The following is an 18,172-nucleotide window of genomic DNA, read 5'->3' as shown; positions in this document are numbered from 1 at the left end:
AATACCACAGGAAAATGGAAAATCCAATACTGCCAATTGCTGTGCCTCCAACCTCACAAGACGCCTGTTAGTTCATGGCTGACTTTGGTACCCAGGGCTTACTTCTGGGGTTGTAAGACATCTGTGTTGTTAGAATCTTGGATCTTTTGGTTCCACCATGTGGTTTCTTAAATGAGCATGACACTATTTAAGCTTAATCTAGATAAAACAAGGATTATAATAAGGAGCACACTTTGAATTGGTGGCACCAATCTATTTCTTGCAAACTTAGATGAAGGTCTTGCCCAGGTTCTCAACAATGTCATTTTTTTCATGTCAAGCTGCTCATTTTCTCACAGGCAGCGGCTATGGTGAAAGCAATTAGTATCCATTTTCAATTCTTTCACATGCTTATCCTATATTTCGCATAGTCCCAGAGACGAAGTGTCACTGGTGTGCTATATCACATTTATTATGGAATGGGGCACATTTAGGTAAGAAACTATTTCTAAGCCTACACATGCATAGACTTGGGACTGTTAAATCTCCTTTTACCTGGGGTAATATAAGTCATGATATTTTGACTTCCAGTAGTGTACGTAAATAAAGGTACTATACATAATGTATTAATATCATCTAATACTTTACTCTAAATGTTCCCCCAGGGAGAAAATTGTGCATTGATGGGTGTACAAGGCTGGCTTAGTATATGGTGCACTCTTATTTAAGTGAAGCACCTTGCACTAATGTAGACTAACCTTATGGTGATTTTAGTGGTCTTAGGCAACCATAGAAAGCTCTCTAAGTGGTAGCTGTGGAGAGCAGCCTTCAGACTTAGTGCAGAAGGAGTGTTAAGCAGCTTGTTTTACCAGAACTAATCATATAGTGTAGGTTAAACGAAAAATAACCACAGAGTGTAGTTATAAAAATAGTTATATTTATTATACACACACACACACTAACACATTGGTATATCTCCTACCCGGAGATATCAACACAATACACACAATATGTCAAAAGGAAACCGATAAGTAAGCAGAAATACACATTGGTCTCCAAACCATATACTAAAGAAGTGGAATGCGAACTGCGACCGAAATTGAGACTTGCACTAGAAGACTAAGAAGAGCTGGGGACCCAAGGAACCACCCAAGGTAAGTACCCAGGAACCCCATGGAGGCTGGGTGCAGAGTGGAAACACAGCTGCATACTCAATGCAAATCAATGGGGAAGTCGCTGTTGCAGTTTTGAAGATGGAAGATTGGACAGTCACCCCACCCGGTATACCCCAGGAACCAGCATGCCTTCACCAGCGAAGCCAGGTGCATAGGTGTGGAGTGACTTCAGAAACCGCCGTAGACTACAATTAGGGACTTCAGTGAAATTGCCCCTGGCAAAGAAGGTGAAAGAGTACGGTGGAAACCAAGGCATGATTCTTGAAGAGAAGAGCCTGCAAACATATGGGACAGAGTCTATGCCACTTGGGAGTCACCAGGAGGCACGGAAGACCAATGACCACCGATGACGGAAGATGCAGGAGAGTTGGCAGTGACCTTGTTGCTGCAGCTGTGAGGACCAGGCGGCGGTGTGGAAGCCCAGGAGCTGTTCACAATCTGTCCCACGTCGGAAGTCGAGAACCAGTAAGTCGGTGTGGTGTCGAAGCACCAACAAGCCTTGGCAGCAGCAACAGCCGGGGTAAACGAAGAAGGTGCAGTGTCGGGACCAGCAAGGTCCAGTGGACTCACCAAATGCAGGAGAGTCAGAGCAGGCCCCAAGCAAGCAAAGAGGCCCACTGAAGCCAAAGAAGTCCCTCAAGAAGACCCACAGGCCGAAGGCACAGTTGTCGCAAGAGGACCTCGAGCAGCTCACCAAGATGCAGACCCACGGTGCAGAGCATGTGGTGAGGACGAAGATCTTGTAAGAAGAGATGCTGGAAGCTGTAGCTTCTTGTAGCCCGAAGATCTCTGAAGGACAGAGTCAACAAGCCTTGGCAATGTCAAGTCAACATGGTGCACAGGGGTGCGGTTCTGACGAGGGATACTGACCTCAAACTTGCTGTGAAGACAGTGCAGGCCTAATGGGAGTTGCAGAAACACCACCTGTGTTGCTGAGCCTTTCGGAGTCCATGGGACCTCAGTAGCAGCAGACTGGTCAGCTTGTTGTAGTGCCTGCAGATAATGAGGAGTGACTCCTTCACTCCAAGGGAGAATACCTCAGGTGTCTTAGATACCCACAGGACTGGAGAAGAACCTGTCCTTAGGGCATGTATGTGCGCAAAATGTGCACACATGCATATTTCAGGGGTGCAACAGGGTGTCCTTTTGACACCCTTGCAACCTTGAAATTGCAATTCTCTAATTGGTAATCGCAAATTGAGAATGTCTTCCCAATCATTCCTATGGGCCTCCTAGCCCATAGAAATGAATGGGAAGGTATTCCTTAATTCCTAATCTCAATTTGCGATAGGAAAATAAGGAATATGTAGGATTCGCTAAATTTTTAGCAAATTCTACATACATTGCATTTTGCGATTCTCTAATTGCGATTCGCTAAAAATCGCAATTTGAGCATCGCAAAACTCTTTTTTGATACATATGGCTACTATTGTGAGAAGTTGGCCTGATATATGATGTTCACTAGTTCTAGTGACCACCTTGTATCAGTCCAAACAACCCTTATGGTGATTGATTGTAAGTCAACCTTATAGACCAGCTATCCTAGTAGTGTGGACAAAAGCAGTCTTTAGGCTAAACTCTTTATGGCATGTGAAGCCAGCTGTTTTACCACATATAACCTTTGAATACCAAATGAAAAGGACACCACACAGGTAGTTATGAAAATAAACAGTTATTTATTAACTAACAACACCTCTGAACTCTTTCTGAGGTCAGAGGGCTAAGCACATGACAAACTCTAAGAAAAATACGTTTAAGTTGCACGATTTACAATGGTGCCCTAGGGGCACGGCAAACCATATACTAGATAAATGGAATGCGAAAGTCAATTAAAGGAATGGAGCTGTCCAGAGGCTGTAGGATCGCTGGGACCACGCTATACTAACGCGAGATGCGTACAAACGTCTTGAGGAAATAGGAATTTTATGTGGTCAGTGTGTCCCCCACTCGCACCCTATCCATGTACCTATGCCCCTTGTATGTCCATGTTATCATATAATTCCTTTCCCGTGCCTGTAATAATAATGCCCCTGCATTTCCGTCTAATATTAACATGTCAGTTATCAGGCCTTCCATGAATGAAACGTTAATTTTACATTGAGGCCTACGTTACCAATGCATTTACATGGTACACGTTTTAAAGGTCGAGACGCACACGTTTTTGTGGCCCAGCCGAGCCAGGCCCTGAATTCAGGCTCCGAGCCTCTTCTGACTCTGAAAGGTGCAGTTTAGTTTAATTTTATTTAGGTATGCATCCCTGACCTCTCCCTTACTCCCTGCTCAGCCGAGAGGTGCCCGGCCTGGCCTGCCTGCCAAGACGGTATTTTGCCTACAGTTATCTGCTCAGCTCCGCAAAAACACATTCCAGTCTAGTGAAAGGGGGTAAACATATTCCGCCTGCAGAGCATAGGGCCTAGCCTTCCTGTCTCCATGCAAGTGATTTACTGATCTACTGAACCCGTTGCTATAGGAGGCCTATGGCCCCCACGCAATGCACGAAGAAATATATGCACACACTAGCATTCAGTGATGAACAACTTTTGCTCGAGAGACCTTTACTTCAGACAATACATCCTCCAAATACAAGATATCAGATTTGCCAAAGGTGAAGGTCATTCTGACACTCCAGACTCCTCTACTAGTGCTAAAGTCAGCTCCCCCCAGCTCTCCCCAGTTACACGTCAATTCCACGTCATGACCAGTTTTACGCGCACAAGTAGGGTAAAGATTTCTGCTGACCCTGCAGACCTCCTCTATGCATCCACCCACCTATGACACACCTATGACTCATCAAGTGCACACCTACGTGTACGCCTCCTTACACGCCTTCTTTCACGCCCATGTGTTCTTATCTCTCTCTTTCACTTGCTCCGCCTGGAGCGTTCCGCCTTCTCTATTCATTGCAATTGTATAGCTTTACTATATATAATGTGTTATGTGAATAAAACGTTAGATGACGATCCTTCCTGAACCTTAGTGGTGATGGAACCCGATTCTCCACTGACTCGAGTCATTGTATTAAAGCCCTTTTGACTCGGACACCACGGACTCTGCCTCTCATTTTATGAGCTATCCTTATTCCTTATTAATGTATAGAAACTATGTCTGGGTAATGTTTTATTTACCACATTAATTAGGCGCCCGAACAGGGACCAGTCCCCTTCCCCACGCACCGGCGATGTAAGCGCAGCCCCTGACCCCTTCTATAGCCGTGACGGACTTCAAGTGTACACGTCAGCGGGATTTCCTGCCAACTCCCTCAGGCTCACGGAGGAGACGGAGACTGCGACCAGGCATCCACACGAGGCGGTGAGGATTGCGGACCATCCCGACCAGAGCCCAAGCCGAGAGAGCAAGGTCCGAGGTATCCCGAGGCCCACCTGTTCCGAGGCGCATGCGCAGCAAGAATCCGTAGCAGTCCAGTCCAGTATCGAGTTTCCGAGGCCTTCAGTTTTGCTTCCCGGTGAGTACCGTTGTTGGGAACGCATAGAGACGGGTTCATTTATTTGAGCCCGGTCAAGACGGGTCTGGGTACACAGATCCGGTAAAGACGTGTCCATTTAGGTGGATGCGGTAAAGACGTGTCTCTTTATGAGACCGGTATGACTGTACTGTTGTAGCAGTGCATACAGTAAACGAGGTTATTTTAAGATTGTGTTTTTCTATGTACTAGTTAGTATCTGTTTCTAATGTTTTAATGTTGTGGTATGAATGATTGTTTTCAGTCTATTATTGTGCTTATTGTGTTTTCGTTCAAGTTAGTTCAAACATGCCGCTGTTTCCGAAATTACGTCAGATAGGGACCAGGAAAGGGATACTCGAAGAGGCAGTTCCCGTCCCGCCTAGGGACACTCCTGGACATTTTATGTACCAGAAGCATGGCCTAGATGCCATACTGTACTTAGATTTATGGGTAGATTACACGAAGGATCTGGAAGAGAAATATAGATGGCCTGTCTCAGGGACATGGGATGCTGATTGCATCATGAGAGTAGAGGAAGCACTGTGGAAAAAGAAAGCTAGACAATCCCAGAAAGATGCCATTGAGTTGTGGCGTAAAGAAGCGCATAGAAGAACAGAGAAAGAAATCCACAAAGCAGAGAGAAGTAGAGAAGCCTCAGAAAAAGCCAAAGAAAAAGAGCTAAAGGAAGAAAGTGAACGGGTTAAAGCAGAACAAGTAGATAGACAAAGAAATGCCCTTATTAAAGGCATGTATCCCGTCCTCGCTGAAGGACTACCTAAAGTGACTCCGGAAGTACCCAGTAACTTGCCGCCACCACTGATTCCGACTAAACTCCATAGTCATAAACAGACAGCAGCGGACATTTTTCTTTCCTCCTATTTAGACGACGCTGCTCCAGATTATGCAGATGCAGGTTTTCCTCCTCCTCCCAACCCTACCAATCCTCCTGTCAATATCCCTACCAATCCTTTCCGCCAACCATCCGTAGCACAAGATCAACACGCACCTGCACTAGCAGTAGCAATAGATGACTCAAGCCAAGGCGACTCCAGTCAAGGGGCATCGGGAGGGGGGCCTACTAGAGACATACCACACACACCGCACACCCCACCACCACCATCACGATCATTACGAGAATTAGCACTACAAAGTACACCGAAAACGATAACGACACCAGCGTCCCTTAGACAATCACTTTCCGATTGTATATATGATCCAGTACCAGGTGTGGGCTTAATGCTCATATACTCAGTACGTTTAAGACGTGTTGCAGACTATTTGGTCACTTTACCAGGCATGAAGAAACATTTAGACAGAATATACCACTTCATTAGAACGGGGGAAGGACCAGAAAGTATACACGAGGCCATGGCAAATAGAAAGGTGGAGCTTCAAAGAATGCTTTTACAATTTTTGATTAATTGTTTGATCAGGGAACAAGACCAGCCAGATAAAGTAGTGACTAAAAGTATGATGACTTGGAGTGACAATATAGGTGTTGGTAAACATGATACACAGAACAGAATAGAATGCATGTACAGGAAAATTCGTAAAGAAATTCTGGATATACACAAGAAAGAAGCCGAGAAAGGGGACGACGAAATCTCAGAAGAGGAGGATACAGAAACAGAGGAACCAAGTAAAATTCATTACGTAGGTAGGGCAAGACCGTTTGACAGACCCATAGGTCTAGATTACAATAAACGTTCCCTCTCTCCAATACCAGAAAGATATTCCCTCGAACACATATTCCAAGCTACTGAACAGGCACTGAAAAAACGAGTAGGGAGTAGTGAACTTTGCACTATGCATGAACAGGAACTAGCCCGGTCAGCAGTTCAATGGGCTTGTAATTCTAACATATATAAGGATGACATAGTAGCGCAAACATTTTTGAGTCTTCCTCCGGAAGAACACCGTTTAGCTGGTATTTACATGATTCAACATCTCATCACATTGTATGAGAGTCAGCATTCTGATCCAGGTCCCTTGTATAAATTACTGGACGATTTACTCCTAGAGAGATGGAGAGGTCTAGGTACCAAGTTAATTAATGTCATTCTAGATCAACGACATAAGTACTTAACTTTTCTGACCCCACACTTGATTCCTGCCCCACACCGAGAAAGAAAGACCTTTCACATAGACAGACAGAACCCCCTACGAGAGGTTCATCCCGTTAAAACTACAGGGGGTGAGCTTCAACGAGTATACATTTACACACCCTTGACGAAAATAGAATTATTGGAAATGAAAAAATAACTGCCCTGTCACGATAAAGACCCAGGGGGTTCCACCGTGAATTAAAAGACATGCTCCGCATGGGGGATTACACATACTCTGATACCATTAAATTATTGAAAGTACTGTTACCAGCAGGCATTTACGAAAAGCTTAAAGAAAAAGATTGGGAAGTGGGTGAGAAAAAGATTAACTGGACAGAATTAGAAGACGAAGATAAACTCCGAGGCCCTGGGGTTGGTCTTGGGATAAAGCTAAAGAATTACCCGAACTATTAATACAGGTTTTGCCGAGATTATTGACTACTAAAAAGGAAGATTGGGATGCTATTTCAGCCTGCAAACAGAAACAAGATGAAGACACTAGTGATTTTTATTCTAGATTTGAAAAATGTTTTATTATTAACAGTGGCCTGAAGACAAGTAGTGAATCATACCCACATCTTTTTGTGAGCAAATTAGTAGAGAATTCCTTACCCTCGATCAAAAATAGAGTACTGAAGGTTGAGAGTACTTGGCAAGCAAATAGCCCTTCCCAAATGTTCAAATGTTACAGTATCACCAGAACCGAATTAGAGAAGAACAGGAACACGAAAAGAGACGCATGAAAGATACGAAAATGAAAGTACTAGTTGCTCAATCAGTTCCAGCTGATGGCCAGAAAAAGGGCACGGCACCTCCCGGCCATTCAGCATCTCCTGTCAAAGGGAACTGTAATTACTGTAAACAGCCAGGTCACTATATTAATGAATGTGCTGTCCTGAAATACAATATAGCTACAGGCAAGACGAAAGAAAGACCGCGTCCTCCTAGACAGGATAACATCCCACAGAACACGCAAACGCCACAGAACACGCAACAGACAGTAGCTGTACCCCAACCCATTGCTGCCACACAACATGTCACGCAACAAATGTACCAGTATGCACAGTCAGACTATCCAGATTATCAACAGTACTCATGAAAGAGCCTAGAGAGGGAGGTTGTGTTGCCCCTTATTGAGGTTCCTGTAGATCAAGAGGGTCCCGATGTACATAGTCGTGTATTGGGGAAAGACAGAAAATTTCTGATTGACACAGGGGCGAGCAGAACTACCATCAGTCATGACGAGGTTCCAGGGGCACCCCTCTCAGGCTCACAGAATATTTCCCTGGGATTTTCAGGAAAGCCTATTGTTAACGAAGTGTCAAAGCCAGTTTCCCTAGAAGTCGGTCCATTGTCCTGCACTACAGGCTTGTTGCTTACTAAATCATGTCCAGAAAACTTGCTTGGTATAAAAACATTGAAAGAACTAGGAGCAGTGATTTGTTGTTCTCCGGAAGGAGTGAGATTGTTTTTACGTGATTTTAAAGGACATTATGTGTTGAGAGATTTTGACTCCAGAATGTACCACAGCATTTATGGGTGCACGGTCCGACTTATGTAGGTTACATGCACATTACACCATACCGTATCACACTCAAGCAAGGAGTTGTACTGCCACGAATCCGACAATACAAGTTACCACCTGATGCTGTAGTAGCATTACTGAAAATTGTTGACGAACTCATTTCACAGGGAGTGGTTGTAGAGACTGACTCCAATGTATGTAATTCTCCTATCATTCCGATTCTTAAACGAACTGACCCAAATGCACCACCAGTCTACAGACTAGTGATTGACCTCCGAGAACTGAACAAATGCATAATACCACAGTACCCAGTGGTCCCAGACATTTCTTCACTATTGATTGCAATTGATTCTGAAGCGACGTTCTTCACTGTAATTGATCTTAAGAACGCCTTCTTTAGTGTCCCGATCCATCCAGAGAGCCAATACCTCTTCGGATTCTGTTTAAATGGACGAAGTTTCAAATTTACGAGGGCTCCTCAAGGGTTCACAGAAAGTCCTAGTATTTACAGTCAAGCATTGAAAAGACAACTAGACAGTATTCACATGCCTACTGACACTGCACTACTCCAATACGTTGACGATCTTTTGATCACAGCACGAACAGAACGAGACTGCGAACGTGCATCACTGACAGTCTTATACTTCCTGGCAGAAAAGGGGCACAAAGTGTCCCCTTCCAAGCTACAATTCTGTGCCCAGCAAGTGGTGTACCTTGGACACTTGCTGTCCAAGAGGGGTAGACAGCTGACACCTGACCGCATTCAGTTAATTGCACATCTTCCACAGCCCAAGACACAAAAGGAAGTACGGGCCTTCATTGGCCTCACTTCTTACTGCAGACAATGGATTCCTCAGTACGCATATCTAGCCAAACCACTCATACAGTTGACAACACAGGAGGCAGCGACTTCGACTGTCCTCCCTTGGACTCAGGAACATACACTTGCATTTGATGAATTGAAGAAAGCTCTATGTCAAGCACCAGTTTTAGCGACTCCATGTTACAGCAAACCTTTTACACTTTTTGTCACTGAACGCGAAGGCACAGCATTATCTGTCCTCACACAAGACCAGGCAGGAAAACACAAGCCTTGTGCTTACTTTTCTAGTACATTGGATCCAGTGGCCCAGGCTCTGCCTGCGTGCCTAAAATCAGTTGCAGCGACAGCTCTAGCAATCAGACAAAGCGATTCCATAGTGTTAGGACATCCCCTGACAGTACAGGTTCCACACTCAGTGGAAGTTCTCTTGAACAGGACACAGACACAGCACCTGACTATAGCAAGACTGACAGGATATGAACTGACATTGTTCCAGCCACACATAGAGATCAGACGATGCAATACTCTAAACCCTGCTACACTTTTGCCCTCGAGCACAGCAGACCCTGCACCACATGACTGTGTGGAAGTAATTAACACAGTGACGAAGCCAAGACAAGACTTGACAGACATTGCACTCCCCGACCCAGACCTGACACTTTATGTGGATGGTTCATGCATGAGAACAAGCACAGGAGAGTTAGTGGCCGCATATGCAGTGACCACTGATACTGAAGTCATAGAGACACATCGTATTGACACCCTGTGTGCCCAAGCAGCAGAGCTCATTGCTCTGACCCAAGCCTGTATACGAGCCAAGAACCTGAAAGTAAACATATACACGGATTCACAGTATGCATTCAGAGTCGTACACGACTTTAGAGTCCTCTGGCAGGAGAGAGGTTTCCTGACCTCTCATGGGGCCAAAATACAGCATGGTCCCCTCATTCAAGCTCTGTTAGATGCAATACACTTACCTACAGCCGTAGCCATCATGAAGTGCAAAGCACATACGAAAGTCACTGACACCATTTCCCAGGGTAACGACCTGGCAGATCGAACAGCTAAACTTACAGCTCAGACTCAAGCAGACATTCCAACTGACCCGACAAAGACTGAAGTACCATCACTGACGAATTGCATGACAGTTAGGGACCCCTCACAAGATGTACTCGACATACAGACACATGCCACTCCAGACGAAATCAAGAAATGGACTGAACAAGGAGGGGTCCAGACAGATCAGGGTTGGATGACAAAAGGCAAAGCCACGTGGTTCCTCCCTGACTCCATGGTTCAAGCTATCATAAATACAGCACATAGTCCAGCACACTTAGGAGAAAAAGCCATGTTAGACAGTTTACAGAACATCTGGTTCAACAAGCATTTACGTGCAGCAGCAAAACAGAAAGTGCGTACCTGCATGATCTGTTGTCAGTTCAATCCAGGCAAAGGCATTCCCGTGGAACAAGGTGGATTTCATCCTCCTGACCACCCTTTTGAAGTCCTCCAGATGGATTATATTCAGATGGGCAGATGTCGAGGATTCAGGTATGTCCTCGTAGTTGTATGCGCCCTATCTAGATGGACAGAAGCGTACCCAGTCCCAGATTACACTGCTGTGACCACTGCCAAGCAGTTGGTCCGAGAATTCTTCCCACGATACGGCTTGCCCCGTGTCGTGTACTCGGATAATGGGCAGCCATTCTCTTCTGAACTGATGAAACAAGTATCTCTTCTGTTAGGGTACCAGTGGAAATTCCATTGCGTACGACACCCAGAGGCAGCAGGTCTCGTAGAGAGACACAATCAGACACTCAAAACAAAATTAGCGAAGGTCTGTGCAGAAAAAGGCGTGGATTGGATGGTAGCCTTGCCGGTTGCCCTCTTTTACATGCGTATGGTAGCTCATTCCAGAACCGGACTATCCCCGTACGAGGTGGTTTTTGGTAGACCGCCGAATATGTGGGGTACGCCTATGCCGAGAAAGATAACAGATGTCGACAGTACTATGCTGACAGATTACCTGGCTTCCTTGAGGTCTGCACTCCTTTCTTGTCGTTCACAGGTTGCAGCTGCCTTCCCCAACAACACCCAGGTGAAGACTCATACAATTGTTCCGGGAGACCTGGTGTTTGTCCGCAACTTCGACCGTTCAAGCCCTCTGGAGCCCCGCTGGCGCGCACCCAAGTTGGTCCTTCTCACGACGAGGACCGCCGTCCAGGTCGAGGGGAGGAAGGGCTGGATCCATGCCCACCACGTGAAACGTTTCCATGGACTTGGTTCAGTAAAAGACTCTGAGGACTGTCCCGAAAACCTTGACTCTAAACTCCCTTTGCTAGAAAAGACTCCGCAACAAGAGTATAGACAAAAACTACGGTCTAGTAAGTCAGACAGCGTTTAATTGTTTAAGTCCCCCTCGGGTGAAGCGGTTAGACAGGTTCCTGACATGTATAAGATCGTAGACCCAAATAGCCAGAGAGATAGGCAGAAAGAGATGAAAAAGAAGTACTGCAAAACCTTACGCAGTAGATGCATAGTAACTCTGATCATTATGTTTTTTCTAAGTATATCGATTATATGTATAAGCTTGACGCTACATGTTTTCTTTCCTCCTCTTGGTTCACATATACATTCTTCCTTCAATGACACTGTAGAGCACACATTCAGTGACCTGCCACCCCATGAATTGTCATATCGACTAGCACTGCGCAACAACACTTTTATTCGTATGTTACACCATTCTCACCAGACCAGCAATGTAACGAATTGCTGGGTATGCGGCCGACTCCCACCTTATCAGAAAATGAAGGGAGTTCTGCCCCTCTTTCCTTTTCCGTTTTCGCACAATGGTTCGTGCGGAGCTTGGTTTGCTTTAATGTCATCAACACGAGACAGACAGTTCACAAATTCCCAGAGTGAATGGATTTGGGGGAACCTGAATAAAGTTATGAATAAGGCATATTTTCCCGATAAAGATGGTTTTCCCCAAAGGAAAGGAACAGATCTAGAAAATGAAGTGTACGAATTAGGGAATGTTTCCCTTAGCCTCATGATTCTGAATGCCCAGTCCGAGACCAATACAGGTTCACCGTTTATAGCAATCTTACCAGTAAAAGGTGAATTATGCGTTAGAAAGAATGGTTCAGTGCACCTAGGACACAGTGATTGTAATACTGTGGTCGAATTCAATGATAAAGGAAAGTCTACTTTCAAAGCTTCTCGCCATTCCTATTTCATTTGCGGTCAGACAGCCTATGTACGTCTGCCCTTAGATTGGGGTGGAACGTGTTATATTGCGTTCCTACTGCCACCTGTTTTTCTAGCCCCATCCCATTATCATCGAGATTCCCAACTCGTACATGTAAGACACAAGAGGGAGACCGAGTCCCCGGTTGTCGATCAGACTGAGACAGCGTGGGAGCAATATACAGATTTCAATAAAGGATTCTTTTTCTTCATAGGTCCCGTCCAAAATAGTAAATTAATATGCAGGTTAACAAGAACACTGGAAGCAGTAGTGAACGAGACTACTTTTGCCTTAGGAAACTTAACCGAAGAGCAGTGTGCTATGAGACTTGTTGTTCTTCAGAACCGCCTTGTTCTTGACGTCATCCTGGCGGATAGGGGCGGGGCTTGTAGAGTGATCGGCTCCAGTTGTTGTGTGTTTATTCCAAATAACGCACCATCAGTGTATGCAGCAATAACAAGGCTCCATAAGATAGCTCACGAGATACACCAGAATCCAGGCACCTGGACTTGGTCCGGTTGGCTCTGGAGTGTGATATCAGCCTGGGGATGGAAAGTATTGTCATTCCTTGGAATAATACTGCTCGTAGTATTCAGTTGCTGTCTCTGTCTCCAATGTGGCCCTGCGATTTGCGGCTTGTGTGCCACTGCCTGTATTTCCCGTCCACGTTCACGTTCCCGTGCACAAATGAAAAAGGATGAGCAAATGATGCTATATGAACAAATAGATGGTCTCATGAATATAGATGTGTCCTAAAGGGCGCAGTAGGGGACAAGGAGGGAATGAGGAAATAGGAATTTTATGTGGTCAGTGTGTCCCCCACTCGCACCCTATCCATGTACCTATGCCCCTTGTATGTCCATGTTATCATATAATTCCTTTCCCGTGCCTGTAATAATAATGCCCCTGCATTTCCGTCTAATATTAACATGTCAGTTATTAGGCCTTCCATGAATGAAACGTTAATTTTACATTGAGGCCTACGTTACCAATGCATTTACATGGTACACGTTTTAAAGGTCGAGACGCACACGTTTTTGTGGCCCAGCCGAGCCAGGCCCTGAATTCAAGCTCCGAGCCTCTTCTGACTCTGAAAGGTGCAGTTTAGTTTAATTTTATTTAGGTATGCATCCCTGACCTCTCCCTTACTCCCTGCTCAGCCGAGAGGTGCCCGGCCTGGCCTGCCTGCCAAGACGGTATTTTGCCTACAGTTATCTGCTCAGCTCCGCAAAAACACATTCCAGTCTAGTGAAAGGGGGTAAACATATTCCGCCTGCAGAGCATAGGGCCTAGCCTTCCTGTCTCCATGCAAGTGATTTACTGATCTACTGAACCCGTTGCTATAGGAGGCCTATGGCCCCCACGCAATGCACGAAGAAATATATGCACACACTAGCATTCAGTGATGAACAACTTTTGCTCGAGAGACCTTTACTTCAGACAATACATCCTCCAAATACAAGATATCAGATATGCCAAAGGTGCAGGTCATTCTGACACTCCAGACTCCAGACTCCTCTACTAGTGCTAAAGTCAGCTCCCCCCAGCTCTCCCCAGTTACACGTCAATTCCACGTCATGACCAGTTTTACGCGCACAAGTAGGGTAAAGATTTCTGCTGACCCTGCAGACCTCCTCTATGCATCCACCCACCTATGACACACCTATGACTCATCAAGTGCACACCTACGTGTACGCCTCCTTACACGCCCATGTGTTCTTATCTCTCTCTTTCACTTGCTCCGCCTGGAGCATTCCGCCTTCTCTATTCATTGCAATTGTATGGCTTTACTATATATAATGTGTTATGTGAATAAAACGTTAGATGACGATCCTTCCTGAACCTTAGTGGTGATGGAACCCGATTCTCCACTGACTCGAGTCATTGTATTAAAGCCCTTTTGACTCGGACACCACGGACTCTGCCTCTCATTTTATGAGCTATCCTTATTAATGTATAGAAACTATGTCTGGGTAATGTTTTATTTACCACAGTCTATGGACAGTACAGTTTAAGGAAAAAGTGAGTACGGACGTTCCTGACTAGGTAGGACTGAAACGACAATGGAACTGGACACTAGGATAGTTAAGCTACCCCTGAGCACCGAAATGCCCGTGTTACCTCACCCACAGGCTGCGGGTGCATAGGTGCGAAGTCGTGTCGGGTTTCCGCCTCGAAGTCTATGGAGCCTTGAAGAAAGATGCTGCAGGCGACTAGGAGGAAGATGTCCGGTGCAATCCAAGGGTGGATTGGTGAAGAGAGGAACCTGAAAGCAGAGGGGACAATGTTCAAAGTCACTAGCCAGTGACTGGAGTGGAACCAGATGTCGTCGTCGCGATCAGGTGAAGGTGGACGCTTGTCTCAGCAGCCACGTGGACCAGGCGGTGTCTTCGACGACCAGGATGGAGGCACGAGCTGTCCCACGCAGGCTCTCGCTGTCGGAGGTGTCGTCTCCGGATTTGGGTTCAACAGGCCTTGGCAAAGGCAACCCACGCGGTGAGTGGAAACGGCGTCTGGAGTGGACCAGGAGGGTCCGGGGTGCTCCTCTTTTGGAAGGGAGCAAGGGCCAGTCTGGAGCAACCAGACCAGCAGCAAAGTTGTCGGTGTTCGTCGTCTAGGAGGTCACTAACCAGCCGGCAAGTGACCAGACAACGCGTCGAACAGCAAACAGGCAGAAGGGCCCCATGCAGATCTCGTGGATGCTGGAGGGCTGATCTTCGATGCAGGAGCTGCTAGGGGTCGGGGCTTCTCAGTCCCCAAAGCACCTGGATGAGGATACCTCAGGAGTCGTGCTGGAGCGAAGTGCTGCTTCTTTCAAGATGGCCGGTCCCACGTGTCTCGTTGCACCCACGGGTCTCAGCTCGGCTGCAGATGTGGGTTGAGGTCGGAGAGGTCTGGAAATCCGGGTCTTGTCAGGCTCTGAAGTCTGGATCCTTTGCAGGAAGACGACAAAGGGAAGTCGCGGTACGCTGATGGTGCCTGCAGATGCAGGGTGGACACTCCTTGCCCACAAGGGAGATTCCTTCTGTCTTCTGTGGAGCAGAACGTCGAGGTCCAGAGTTTCTTTTTGTGAAGTTGATCAGGATAATCTAATTTGGAATGGAACCAGCTCCTACTTTTATTCTCCTAAAGGGGGCTGCACTACGACTAGGTCCCTCCTCTGAGTGGGACCAGGAAGGGGGGTGGTTACACCCCCTATCCTTTGTCCGGTCTTGCGCCAGCTCTGGGGCTGGAGTGCCCCAGGAACTGGTTTAGACCGGCATATGCACAGGGACACCTTGTGTGCCCCAGGCATGTCTCATTCCTTTCAGCCCTGGCCTACCTAATACACAAACTACTGCCTGGGGTGGTGCTAGCACCTCCCAAGTCAGGAAACCCTTTGTCCGAGCCTCCCTCGCTGGAAGGACTCCCAGCAGCAGGAGGTCAGACTTGTGTCTGTGGTGGCAGCATCCATTTTGTGATGCTGAGGCTCGAGTTAACTTCAACCGGGGTTCACAGTTACATACATGTTGTGTCCCTCTAGAAGGGTGAAATGCTACCCCCGTCGCCAGAATTGGCGAGGGTGTAGTATTCCAATTCGTATGACACCTTACTCGACATGTTTTGATTATGCTATACCAAAGTTAGCATTTGACCGCGAGGTTCATAGTGCACTTAAGAGTATATGGTATAGCGTTATCATGGAACAGCTATTAGGACTTGGTTCCGCAAGCTGCAAACGGGCTCAGCTCATGCCAGAGCACCATCTCACATAATTCCAAGCACTCTGCCTTCAGGATTGATTGATAGGAATATATGTGTCCATTTTTTGGTTAGATATAGAGATACTATACCTAAAGCAAAGGGTGATTACACCACCTTGCCCCAGCTGTCGTGCAGCCAGTTGTGTCAGATTTGGATGGCCAGCCAGGGGTGGCATAATACATGCTGCAGCCCCTGGTAGGCCCTGGGTACACCTAGGCCCTGGGTACCGAAGGTACACTGCACAGGGACTGCTAAGGTGACTCAGTATCCAATTGGGTATGCACCTAAGGTACATGGAATCCATTTTACAGAGAGAGCAGTGGCCTGGGGTCCTGAATAGCAGGGCCCCAGGTCAACTAAGTCGAAAAACTAGCAAAACACCAGGCTAAAAGTTGGGGGCAACCATAGTGAGATATCCACCTTCCTACAACTATTGCCTTATTTCACGGATAGGCCTGGTGAGGGAGGATTCCCGGAGGGTTGGGTGGTCATTTATGGAGATGAACCAGTTGAAAAACAGACAACTGGTATGAGAAAGTGGTTAAGGTCTGTGGGTTGGACACCTCACTGACACATGCCTGGTTTCCCCTCCTATTGTTGCTATGGAGGAGGGAACCTTGTGTGCAATGGTGGTGCGCCGGGCAGCTGAGGTCCTGGACCTTAGTCTATCCTCTGTGACAGTTAAAACGAATCTCTTGATGGATGTGCTTTAGCCAGAAGTCACACCTTCGGAACCCTTACTTCAATTCAGTGAAGCCCTTATGTACGTCCTACTTGTGTCCCTGTCGAAGCCCTGCACAGGGGCTCCTCTGAATAGGACGATTCCCCACAGTCATCCCTCTACTCCTACCTATCCGAGTTTCCTTACCCAGCACTCCACTGTGGAGAGCTTGGTAGTCCAAGCATTCTCATCGAGTATTCACTTTGGTGCGTTCCCTACCACTCACCGGGATAAAGAATCCAAGAGGCTGGACACCTTTGGTAAGAAAATGTTCTCGCCCATCAGCCTGGCGCTGCGGTAGATAAACACTGTGTGCGCATTAGTCCTATATTCCTAAATACTATGTATAGGAAAGGGCCCCTTTTCGCATGGTTAACCCCCACTTTTTGCATGAAACATGATACACTTTGACTTCCTGACACATGATGCGCTTTGCCTTGATGTGCCCTGGGGCCCTGCCAATCAGGTTTCCAGGGCCTCTGTTCTTTACCAGAACTGTTCCTTTGTACCTTCAGTTGGCACATCTCTTGCCACAGGTTGGCCCCTTGTAAAAGGTAGCATGTCTACCAAGGGTATTGTGACCAGGGAAGTCCTCTAAGGCCTCCAGCACCTATTGTGCCACCCTTAGGGACCATTACATGCTGCGTGTTTTGGTGCAGGGAAAAGTGAAGAGTCGACATGGCACACATCCCTGTGTGCCATGCCTGCATCCACGGCCTGTGGCCTAGGTAAGTCACTCTACTAGCAGGGTGCACTAGACCTCAGGTGAGGGTGCAGTTGCGTGAGCACTGTACCTCTACAGTGTCTGAGTCCATTTTTAGACATTGTAGAGATGCCCCCTGAAAAACGACCAGCCCTGGTGTGGTTCCTGAACAGCTGCCTACCATTTGCCACTACCTGACAGGTTGCTTTCCGGACTCCTGGGATGAAGGCCTCCGCTCTCTGGGTCCAGAAACGAAGCTCATCCTGAGTAGAGCTGTCCTCTCCACCCCACCCCTGTTCCATCACACCCCGATGGGCTGGGTCCCGAAGGGGAAACTTCAAAGGCCTGCCAACTTCCTAATTTGACCCTGCCTTTTGTGGCCCCCAGCAACTGGCTCCCACTGGTTTTACCCCCCACTTTGGCACGAGAATCGGCGGGAAAATCAAGTGAGGAAGAGAGCTGTGCCCACCTTTCCCAACCCCACCGGTGGGCGAGGTAAAGCACAAATCTCAGTCCCTTCCATCTTGGAGATGAGGGGACACCACCAATCAGAGAGAGGCTGATGCCCCCTCCTACTGGAGAGTGGCATAATTGGGGGTGTATCCACCCCAAGGAAGGGACATATTGGTCCCAACCGCACATCCCTGGAAAAGCCCCAAAATATAGTACTCAGGGCCACCCTGT

General features: G+C 46.9%; 1 protein-coding gene across 1 annotated transcript in view; it reads left to right on the top strand.

Annotated features, from left to right (window-relative positions):
* Nucleotides 1-18,172, top strand: part of SMCHD1 (structural maintenance of chromosomes flexible hinge domain containing 1) — a 2,274,803-nt gene that overhangs the window by 1,565,551 nt on the left and 691,080 nt on the right. The gene's annotated exons all lie outside the window — the stretch shown is intronic.

This window comes from Lissotriton vulgaris, chromosome 4_1 (genome assembly GCF_964263255.1).
Source record: "Lissotriton vulgaris chromosome 4_1, aLisVul1.2, whole genome shotgun sequence".
NCBI lineage: Eukaryota > Metazoa > Chordata > Amphibia > Caudata > Salamandridae > Lissotriton > Lissotriton vulgaris.
Note: the sequence above shows the minus strand (reverse complement) of the source record. Positions and strands in the feature narration are given on the sequence as shown.